The sequence below is a fragment of the Lepisma saccharinum genome, chromosome 5 (assembly GCF_977018435.1).
Source record: "Lepisma saccharinum chromosome 5, izLepSacc3.1, whole genome shotgun sequence".
Classification (NCBI taxonomy): Eukaryota; Metazoa; Arthropoda; class Insecta; order Zygentoma; family Lepismatidae; genus Lepisma; species Lepisma saccharinum.
Genome location: NC_139233.1, coordinates 25951452 through 25963693, shown reverse-complemented (window position 1 = coordinate 25963693; position 12242 = coordinate 25951452). Strand labels below are relative to the sequence as shown.

General features: G+C 40.6%; 1 protein-coding gene across 2 annotated transcripts in view; it reads left to right on the top strand.

Moving 5' to 3' along the window:
- The window catches only part of LOC145987726 (frequenin-2), a 534394-nt gene that overhangs the window by 33226 nt on the left and 488926 nt on the right, over positions 1–12242 (top strand). The gene's annotated exons all lie outside the window — the stretch shown is intronic.

Here is a 12242-nt window from a genome sequence, read left to right as displayed (position 1 = left end):
GTGGGGCGTTACCCCCACACCCCCTATACGCCTTCATGGCGTGGTGCTATGCACAGGGGAACACTTTACCTTTTTTTTTTTTTTACCCTTACTCCCCCTCCCCTCTTATTTCCAGGTCTATCGCGACGGTACACTTTGTAATTGCCATTAAATAATTCATTACTATTTACACTCTCATGCAGCCAGGTTTCAGTAACAATTATAATATCAAAATTATTACTCAAAACATTAATATAAAATTCCATAATCTTAGTATTTAGACCACGGGCATTTTGATAATAAATACTTATTTCATTTATACGACCCTCGAAAGTTACATTAATTGGGTGACGTCTTCAAGTGATTTTAATAATATGATGTTGGTATCATCCCTTTTTTTCCTTAACTTAATTAATCCCGCATGGTCTACCCATAAATAAGCATAGTTTTTCTCATATTTTATCTTCCTAGCCTGACTAAGAATGCGCTTTCGGTAAGGTGTGAGGCTTTGGTTAATATAAATGATATCACTTTTGGTATAACCGAGATGTACAGCATTTAAGTTCCTTTTCACTTTCCTCTTCTGTAGAAAGGCATCCTTGTCCACTCGCCTGACAAATTTCACAATGATTCCACTTGAAGATTGATTAGAGGGTTTGCGCAACCTGTGACAACAGTCTATCAGTCTACAGTGTATTAGTTGTAAATTCAATTTGAAGTTTTAACAAGAATGGTGTCACTCTTCATCCATACTGCACTCTACCCCATTAGTATGTTCCACATCGCATGATGAATGCGTCCTACCTCGTGCAAAGCAACAGTTCTGTGAGGGAGAGGGGAGAATGTGAACGAATGTCTCCGCATGGTCTAGTTATCGAACGGGTTTAGTCAATACGCTCAGTGGATTCAATCGCGTTAGAGTAATTTAGTTGCCTGCATTCCTACCCCTTCTCCAGTTTTTCTGATCGATGGAGCAAACATTGTTCAGGAATCCAACGTTGGGCTTAGGGCTTTATGATCACCAAACAAACTGAAACCAGCACCTTGATTCACGTTTTAGCGCGTAGTTTCCCAAACTTCAAATACTTTTATGGTTTCAAAATAGTGTAGCAACTGCTTTTCCACATCATACAGCCGACCTCGATGGCAGAGTCTAATCGCTATTAGACGTTACGGGCTACGAACCAGGGGCCCCGGGTTCGAATCCCTGCCTGGGCATGGGTGTTCTTTGTGAGTGTCCCTTCATCAATTTCATTATCACTACTCATCCTCATCTTCGCAGTTGGCCAAAAGTTACATAAAGCGAAGTAGAATAAACCAAATCAATCTGTATGATTCAGTACGTATTATGCAAATTTTGGAAAGGTCCTCGCCGATAACGTAAGGTCTCGCGCTGGCACTTTACAGCCAAGGATTCCCTGGTTCGATTCCGGGTGGGAAACATCCGTATCTCACTGTAGGCCCATGGTCTTTTATCTATCCCAGCTGACTGGTTTTCCTTTACAAATCTAACATTTGTGATGTTAACATTTGAAAGTAAACCTATTTGAATATAAAGTTTAATACAGGTACTAAGGTAGGTACAGAAAGCACATATTAACTGTTTTTTCCCACTATCCGTGGAGGCTATCGAAGCGCGTTACGAACCAAGGGTCCTAGGTTCGAATTATTTATAAGGCACACACAGAACCCAAAATTTGTCAATTGACACATATATTTTGATTTCAATAACACATTAACGTGCATAAACTGCAAATGATGTACCTTTTAGTGTGTCAAAATACACATAGGAATGTATTAAAGGGTATTTTTATGAGATGAAGTTCCGTGTGATGCACTAAAATCCAGCAAGTTGGAAAATCAGAGAAGATAATTTTGAAGATAACAAACTTTCACTTTTAATGCATCAATTGACACAGCTAAATGCGTAATTTTGTTATCTTTGAAATGATCTTGTCTGATCTTCCTAATTGATGCATTTTAGTGCATCACACGGAACTTCATCTCATAAAAATACCCTTTAATACATTCCTATGTGTATTTTGACACACTAAAAGGTACATCATTTGCAGTTTATGCACGTTAACGTGTTATTGAAATCAAAATATATACATATGTGTCAATTGACACGTTTTGGGTTCTGTGTGCATTGACATTTCATTGTGTGTGTTCATTCATCCGATTTATCTTTAATCTTTCATCCCCATTGTCAAATTTAACCTAGAGAGCTAGAAAAGATACCACAAGAAACAAAAATACTTGGCTCAAGTGGTGGCATTTAGGTATAGTTTCCGACCTCGGCGGAGTGGTTACCACAGCGCGCTACGACTTCAGAAGTTCCGGGTTCGAATCCCGGCTCTGGCATGGGTGTTCTTTGTGACTGTTCCTTCATAAATTTCATCATCACCCATCCTCATCTTCGCTTATTAGCCAAAAGTGGCAGAAAAGCAAAGTAAAATAAATCAAGTGAAATCAGACATGGAGATCCTGTTAAAAACGGAAAATCAAATATTTTTTTGTAATTGCCTGTATTTGGGAATGAAAATAAATTTACTTTCTTCTTGGATCAGTTTCTTGATGGAAGATATTCTACATAAAAATGTTTATTTTCTATCGAGTACAGCTTAACACGTAAAATATGCTTTTCGACATGTTAAAGCAACGATTGGGAAAGCCTAGAAAAGTTAAGGAGACTGAATTTTGCGAAACAAGTTTTCTTCGCCGATTTTCTGTCTCTTGAGACTAATTGCGACGATTAAACGAATACACTCCAGGCCGAGATACATACACTTAACCTTAGGTGTGGAGATTGTGAGTCTACTTTGTGTATTTTTACCCAGTAGAGCCGTTAAACGAAGCATGTTAGCCAAACTACATTGATTCATGCACAGATGGCTGATATTTGATTATAGACAAAGGATTAGATTTCTCTATTGCCAGATCTTGCATATTTTTGCTCATTTTCACCAGATATTTGGATGATCCCTTGCATTAAAAGAGGAACATAACTTAACAATATTTGAAAATGAAATGATTAGAAAAATATTTGGACCTAAAAGGGATGAGGAGACAGGTGACTGGAGAGGGTTACATAATTTACAACTGCATAATTTGCTATTTATTAGAATAATTAAATCAAGAAGACTTAAGTGGGCAGACCATATGGCACGAATGGAAGATGGAAGAAGAGTTTACAGGATTCTTGTTAGGAAACCTGATGCTAAGAGACCAGTAGGAAGGCGGAGATATGTGAGTTTTGTGATATGGAGGGATAACGTTGAGATGGACCTAAGATAAATTGGTAAGAATGGAAAAGATTGGATTGATCTTGCCCAGGATATGGACAGATGGAATGCTTGTGTTTCTGCAGCCATAAACCTTCGGATTTAAGAAAGCTAGAGAGTTAGTTAGTTAGTTTACACCAGATGTAATGCACATGGTTTGGAACCAGTATCCTGAAAATAAGCTCCACTTACCTTGTGCATGTTATGTGTGTTGCGAATTTTCCAGGATACTTTAGCTGAAGATACGAATACTGTCGATAAAATGTTTTCAAAGAGCTTCTAATTTCTCATTAAACTTTCATATTAGGCTTTGTAATATGTGCATTGAGTTTGATACGTCTATTGAACGCCCAGCAGTCTAACGAGTGACGGCATATGCATATGTTCTTCGGGGAACCATTACATAAATATGCATGAATGGAATCTTTAAGTGCCTTTTGCGAGGATGAATTTCAAGCCACCCATGTTTCAGGAAACTAGGTTAATAGAAGAGCTCATTATAAATTCTTTCAGGTACGTACGTTGAGATGAAGTAGAAAAGAATGAAGGGGGAAGAGAAGTGTAACGTTTGGTCCAGATTTCGCTACTTGTATGCGGTTTGTAGCGGCGGAGTTGAGTTGGTCTGAGAAATAAGAGATGATGGAATATTTTCCCTTGGATTGCACAAGATTTCGCAGCCGATAGAGCGATGTTCGTTGGTTTGAAAACAAAGTGATTTATCTATTTCGTGCTCCGTTAGGATCAGCGATGACAAATTGTTTATCGAATAGTGTGCAGCATTGCGGCAGTGGTTTGATGGGTTTACATGCACCGCAGAGAAGGACTATAGAGCATGGTCGTTAATATCCGAAGAGGAATCTCCAAAATCGTTACTTTTCCTTAATGTTTTGATTTTAAAGCGTTCTGCAAATGTTAGAATGGAAACAGGGTGGGTCTTACGTTTTTGCAGCATTGTGGCGTTTCTCTGCGACTCAAGACAGGTAGCACACCCTTTCCTCCTTGTGGAATGGGCAACGAAACAATTTCCCTTTCTTGTAAACTTTAGAGGACGGTGTGCATTTAATAGAATGGTAGGTATATTCAAAGTACATACAGTAAAACTATTATAATGAAATGTCAAATGTCCAATAAGAATACTCAGTTCTTATTTTTTTCTGTACTATGATTGATGTAAGAAGCGAAACTTCTTCGTAACACCCAACGAAGTTTGATTCGTTTTAAATTACTCTACTCCATTTGTGTACGCAGGGGGTGAGCTAATGGAGGGAGAAAATTTTCGAATGAACTCAGTGAAGAACTCTGGGAAAAGAAGGTAATAAATGCAAACTCCTTTTAAATTGGCTCCGATAATTCCAGCTTCATCCGAACTTCTAACTACTTCCAACTACTAACAACGGCTTTAAAAACAACTACTATTATTATACATATCACAGTTGTCGTTTTTAGCTTTTATTTTAGTAATTATTTCTAAGTCATATATATATATATATATATGTCGTTTATTTTTAAGAAAAACTGGAATGAATGTATAATTTTTACATTTCACATTTTCATATCATTAACGAATATACAGTTACATCGCCTTGAATAGATAGTGTGGAAAACGGCACGGTTCTGGGCGCTCTAGCGGGTTCCACTCGAATATGATACCGCTAGAGGCGCTGGTGTCTGCAACGCTACGTGGTATTCGTCTGCTAAATGGGGTTTTTACTGCAACGTATGATTCTTTTACATGAAGCATTTCTACGAATGTGATAATTGCTATGATATTTGGTACAGTGGTCGTGAGGACATTAACGGAAATTATAAACAGTCGACCACGTCTTGTTATCGTGACTTTCATTAATAATACAGGAGAAAATATACGCGTGGAATGCTCTTGGTAACTGTATTTTTTGGTATGAATTAGGTTTATTATTGTTGCCGTCGTCGCCATCATCATCATTTCTGTTAAAGAAATACACACTGAAGCATTTGTATTTTAATATTTACTGTCGCTTTTCTTCAGCTTGAAACTAATCGCGGCGATGATGATAACTAATGATTGCATGAAACGACGAAGGAAAACCTACAAAACTTCCCGAGTGCCATAGACATACTTTCAGACCAATAGGACAAGCGATACGGGATGTTCACACTGATGTGACAAGTAGTTACACAGACACTTCCAGACTGTAAAATAGCATTAATTGCGCATGAGGGTCCAAACATCAAACCTTTCAGCACATGTTCATGGGTCGTATTCGCGTGCTGCGTGTTACTTCGGTAGGAAAGCTCCTTAAAGGAAGGGTGCTCAGACCGAAGCGACGCTCCACAGGGGGAGTTCCCAACGAAGTGACAAGCGACATGGTGACTTCAGTTTATTAGCAAGCGTTTGCTGCTAATTGTGCGAACAACTAGACGACACGATATGCCACACGTTACAACAGATCTAGGCGACACAAAAATGCCTCACGTGTCGCTTTGTCGCTTGCGTGTCGCTCAAACTGGGCCATTTCCTCAATAGTTTGTAACGATTTGCCGTGGTTTGTAGTTCGCGCATGCGCGATACGATAAAGTCTTGCTTTATGGAGATTGCGCACGCAAGCGACAAGCGGAACGCGACAAATGTCGCTTGAGGATTTCACGAACACAACGCTGGCCTGTGGTGCTCGTCATGCCGCCGCTACGGTGTGAAACGTTGCTCTTCACTGGCTCGTTTCCAAGCGACATGTGTCGCGTGTCGCTTCGGTCTGAAAGTTGCCTTGAACCGAAGGAGCCGTATCGCTTTGGTGTGAAATCCCGGTATCGATTGTCGCGTGCCGCTTTGGTCTAAAATCTCCTTGAGCAAACGATGCAGTCAGAGCTTGTGTTCCTACAGTTCGAAAAGCTGCATTGATTACCGACTGCGACACTTGTGGTTTGTTGTCTCTGTATGAAATATCTCTCAGGATACTAGTTATATTCTAATAACATAGAAAAATAAACTCTAGTACACAATCCAACACCTGACGTCTAGAATCACATTGTGATGTTTCTTCTTGGGTTACGCATGCTATTTATTTATTTTACTTTTCTTTCCAAATTAATGCAATTTAGTGACTGTAAATCACTTCACAAATATAACTGTTTACATAAATCTACTTACTGCCTTTCAAGACAAACAAATCTACACAACATATTCCAAAAACTAACTAAGCTGTATTACTTTCATAAGAAAATTGGTTGCGATAATGATCGCACTGCCATCTATGTTGTCATCCGCCTCGGGAACCAGTTTTTCGGGTCGTTTTCCACGCTACCTATTCTAGGCGCTGTAGTACAGTTATGGATAAAAATACTTTCCCCATATAGCATTGATGCCAATAGTCTTATTGGGACGTATTTATTTCCACAACTGTACACTCACTTCACTTTGTACTTCGGAAGTTTGTTTCTTGATCCAGCGTATTTACAGATGATACAATTCAACCTGCATGATTTGCCTGCAATTTAGACATAATTTTTATATAGTTTCCATTCTTATTGATGAAGATGAGAAAGCTTCTAGCCGAGTGGCTAGCACAGCGAGGGGTCCTGGATTAACCAAAAGCGGCAGAAAAGCGAAGCAAAAGAAACCAAATCACTCAATTTACCTGTTTAAAAAATAAAATTAAGCTTAACTGACCTGTTCGACCGCCCCCTTCCTCATGCCAGAGGGGGATTGCGAGACACTATGTCTATGAACAAATTCTTCCCAGGGGGTTAAACCCCTGTACTATACCCTTAAGGATCGTTATACTACTCAGTGAACAATTCTGTACCGAAAGTAGTACTAGTGGAAACAGCTTGAGTCGTAAAGCAGTCTCTAAACAACAAAGGCTATTTTTGATGAGTCCAGACTTCTCTGCGTGGACTAGATCATTTCAGCGTCCCCAGAATGAAGCCTTTTCCTCTGTGAGGATCGCTCCAGGAACACAGGACACAATGTTTGTCCAGAACATTACCCGCTTCGCATAGTTAAAAGTTTCCATTCATTTGAAGCGATGCCTAATTGTCCCAACTCAAGGAACAAAGCGACGCCACGCGGAGAGTTGGAAAAACGGAGCATGCAGATTTTTTGGATTTTTTTATTATTACTCTCTCTTCGGTCATAATGGAAAAGCTCGCTCCGGAACGAGATACAAAGTAGCTCCGAGTTTTGCCTCCCCCATTTAACTCAGCGTGAGTTAATGGCGGCGTTGGGTTTCTGGAGTTGGAAAAATAATAATTTGTCTTCCTGAGAGCTGTTTGTTGGCGAAATTCAATTATTCATCTGCGAGCCCCGCTAATTATCTTCGGGAAGCAACTTGTGGTTATCTTTTCTTCCAGGGTCCCAAACATGTAGATTCTGAAAGATGGAAAAATGCGAATGGATAGAAGAATGCTAAAAAGAAGGTTATCTGAAGTGTGGTAGGTCCACTTTATGCACAGGTGGGCTAATCGGGACTGTGTCTATAGTTTAAAGTTGGTACCGAACCACTATGTGCATCCACCTTGTATTAAATCCGGGATCCCTTGATCACAAGACGACGACGTAACTAATACGCCATCATGAAGTCCCAACTCAAGTTTATTATCTTAAGCGTTACTCTGTACTTGCTGGAAAAAGTAACCGAATTGCATTATTGAGTGTAACGTTAAATGAGCGACAGTTGTATTTTTAACGGAGAGTTAACTGACTGAAACAATTGTGATCAAACTTAACTCAGTTATATTAACGGAAAGATGACAGCGACAATAACTTATATTAACGGAAAGTTAACTTAGTGCCAGGCATTGACAGAAAGTAAACTAATTTGCATTGCTGTTGGCAGAAAGTTAACTGATTGGCAGTAATCTTGGTGGATTGTAATTGAATGAACATTATACTGGGTGAAAGATAACTTAGCAACAGTTATATTAGCAGAAAAGTGACTGAGTGACAGGTACACTATCGGAGAAACATCTCTGAACCATTTCCTATCGTAGTCCACAAATACTACTCATTTACTTCCTCATTACATATTAGATTACAGAGTGGCCACATAAAACCGGTATTTATTTATAAAATCGTATTTATTTAAGGTTCATTGCAGCAGGTGCGTATACTCTGGGTCATCTAGGTAATCTAAGATTTTTTTTTTTTTATTTCTTGGCAATATTCTTCCGAACCGATCTTTGATTCATACATTTCTTTGCTTCTTTCCTTTAAACCGTTTGCCGCTGAATGTCCGAGAGGATTTCTCCAGATAGTGGAATCTCGGCAGGGTGATTCCAACGGCTACCTTTAAATCCCTTGACGGCAGAGAGGGGAAGGAAACACTGCTTCTCAGGCCAGGTGATTCCGTGGCCAGGGTAAGCTGCCTCTGGAGCAGAGAGTCCACCGGTCGCACTCTCCACCTCCAGAGTCTTTGCAGTTCCCTCGGCTGGCGCCCTCCTCTGCCATTCTCCCCCGATGGCCTTTGTATAGATTTTTTTTTGTGCGAGCAATAGGCTGTACGCACTACATATTTTTGATTTTTCTACACTATGTTGTTACATTTAGTTTTCTTTTAAGCTGTCTCTTACTTTGTCCCCTATACACTCATTCTTTCCCTCCCTCAACACTTCTTCTTCCAGTCTTTTTCCTTCCTCCTCTCCCCACTTCTCTTTTCCTGCACTCTCACCAAAAAACGCAGGATCTGTGTTGCTTTACGGCAGAGAAATTTCTCAGGAATTCTGGGTTCACAAATTACGTACTGAAAAGGGAAGTAGGGAAAATACATCTGAAAGTGCGCGAGAAACAGGGATATCTGAATAACATTTGTAAACCAATTCCATGTTAATTCTCATTTTACATTTGTTTCTGACTTCCTCATCTCTGCTATTTTAACAGAACTTGTCAAAGGGAAAAATTTTACGATGAAGATAATTAAATAAATTCAAATTTAAACTAAAAATTCAAGAAATTACACCTACCTCCGTGGCCGAGTTCTTAGCACAGCTCCTTACGACGCTAGAGGACCAGGGTTCGAATACCGGCCTGGGCATGGGTGTTTTTTGTAAATGTCTCTTCATCAATTTCATCATATCATCACTCATCGCGATTATCCGAAAGTGGCAGAAAAATCAATCAATGCAACAGCATGAATTATTTCACTAGCACCTTCGTTTCATATTCTATGTTATAGGTTTTTCTTATAGGTTTATTATACTTTCTTGTTTTATTATTTGAAATTCTAAACATAGATTAACTGCAATCACAACAATTAATCGATAGTGGTCGCAACAATAACGTAAAATTTTGCACACATATATTCATAAATCCTGTATGGATGCAGGGAGACTTCAGGAGTGGGTGGATGGATTAAGGGTCGGAGATTACCCACTCGTTAAAACCAGCATGAGACACTGCATTGCAGACGTGGCGGTTTTATGTGGGACACCCAGTACTTGTCAGGTTCCTCTTTTGGACTTTCATCTTCCACCGGCAACTCTCATTTCAAATAAGCTATAATGTATTGGAGTGTAGTCCATCATCCTGGACATTTTTACAAATTTTCGTCGTTCATTTTCAGTTGCATTATGTTTACGTCAGTCAATACTGAGGTAATTACGTATATTTTGATTAGTAGCTGAGTCGAGAACGCTTTCATCTTGATGTGATAACTGCAATTTTTATTAATATTTTTCCTGATCGTAGTGATTGTAAGGACATGATAGTTATAAGATAAATTAACTTCAACGTGTAAGACATTAAGAAATTCAATGCCATAAGAATTTCAAGTCACAAGTATTTGTCCATGTGAATGCCAACTCGAAACAAAGTTTAAGCATTTTAAAGTACTATATTTGGTCGATTTTCTTAAGATAATTGTGCGAAATTAAAGGCTATGTAACTCTTCTTTTCTTCAGTAAATATTCATGTGACTGGATTCACATGGAAGTAGTCTTCTTCTTCGCTTTCTTCATTGTATTCTCTTCTCTTCCATTGTATTCTCCAATCTTGTTTTCCGTTGCTTTACTTCTTTTCTTCCTTCCTACACAAATGGCAAACCTCGGTTCTGCACATTCCAAGTGCATTTGTGAAGGAGGGCCAACAAGGCTCTTTCACCCACACCTAAAACAATCCTCTGTAATCAAGGTCGCTCGCCGGATTCTTTCCCAGGAGGAGGCATACAAAGATTTCACATTTTACCCTTCACAAACTTATATTTTATTATTATTCAAATCATAAAATTGAAATTGAATTGAAAATAATTTATGCGCTGATGACATGTTCAGATTCGGACTTGAGTCTACTATTTGATTATAAACTAAATTCCTCTGGCTTCCTTTCCAGTAACATCTATCACTTCGTTGATGAACAGTTTTTCACGTTGCACAGATGTTAAACAAAGACCACTATATACACTGCTGTTTGTGAAAATTGCAACACCAAGAAGGAAACGTATGATTGAAATGAACTTTATACCACAGATTAGGTTTTTGATTTGATTTGATTTAGTTTATTTTACTTCGCGTTTTGTGCCTCTTGGCTAATTTGCGAAGGTGGGGATGAGTGATGAAATGATGAAATTGATGAATGGACATTCACAAACCACCAAGCCCGACCGGGATTCGAACCCAGGACCCTTGGCGTCGCAGCGCGATGTGCTAACCACTCGGCCACAGTGTCGGGCGGTCACAGATTAGGTACATGCCAATACACAAATGATTAGGGTTACAGACCTGTACATGGTCTCTGACCATCAGAATTCAGTATGGTGTGAAGCCCCCATGTGCTGTAAACAGAGCCTCTACACGTCGTGGCATGGAATCATGGAGGGCCCCTCCTCGCGGTTTGTATGGGAGTCCACAAAGCATCAACAGTGGTTGCTGGAGGACCATGACGAACAAGTTGCCGACCAACCAAATCCCGGACATGTTCGATGGGCGACATGTCAGGCGAACTTGCAGGCCAGGGAAGCAGTGGAAGACGGCTTGCACATTCCTAGCCACATGTGGTCAGGCATTGACCTGCTGAAATATGGCATGTGGAGTTGCCTGAAGGAGGGGCAGTGCCTCGGGCTCCAAAACCTCCCTGACGTAGCGGTTGCTGTTCAGATTGCCTTCAATGCGTAGGAGGGGAGATGGCATGTTGTGTCCAATGGCGCCTCAAACCATCACACTTGGCGTTTGTCCGCTATGCCGCTCAACAATGCAGGCTGCCAGATTGCGTTCACCACGGTAGCATCTAACACGTATGCGGCCATCACTGTAGGACAAGTTGAAGCGAAAATCGTCTAAAAACACTACATTTTGCCATTCAGCATGCCAGGGACGGCGTTCACGTGCCCATTTCAGTCTGAAGCGTTTGTGGTTTCTGGACAATGGAAGCCGACGCAATGCGTGCCACCAGTCCAGCCTGCAGGAGACTGCGTCGAATCGTCGACGCAGACAGGTCCACAGCCGTTGCAATGCTCCAGCGTCGAGCCAAGACTGTGGACGAAGCTGTACAGTCCGTTACAGCCATGCGGACAAGATGGCGGTCATCCCGTGCTGTGGTCACATTGCGTGATCCAGTACCTGCCCGTCGCTGTGTACGACCCTCTTCTATCCACTGGCTCCACACACGGATCACTGTCGTAGCAGCATGCCCTGTACGAGCCAAAATGTCACGGTATGACAAACCCGCTTCCAGGAGACTGATCTTTCTGCACCATTCGAACTCACTCACATGCTGATATTGCGCCCTTTGACGTCGACGAGGCATACCAGCACTTGCTTTCAAGTTTCCATTTCCTTTGACGGCTCTTCACTGACTGAGCTTGGCGTAACACTGACCTTTCCGGTCACACAAGAGAGGTAGCTGCTGGGCCTACGTGCACGCCATCTCTCTGCAATCCTAATCACTTATTGCCGGTACACTGTTCTACACATCCTCCGAGTTTGGATTCATTTGGACCATTATTTCTGGGTGTTGCAATTTTCACAAACAGCAGTGTATGTTCTTCTGCATGATACCTCATATCCTTGTTT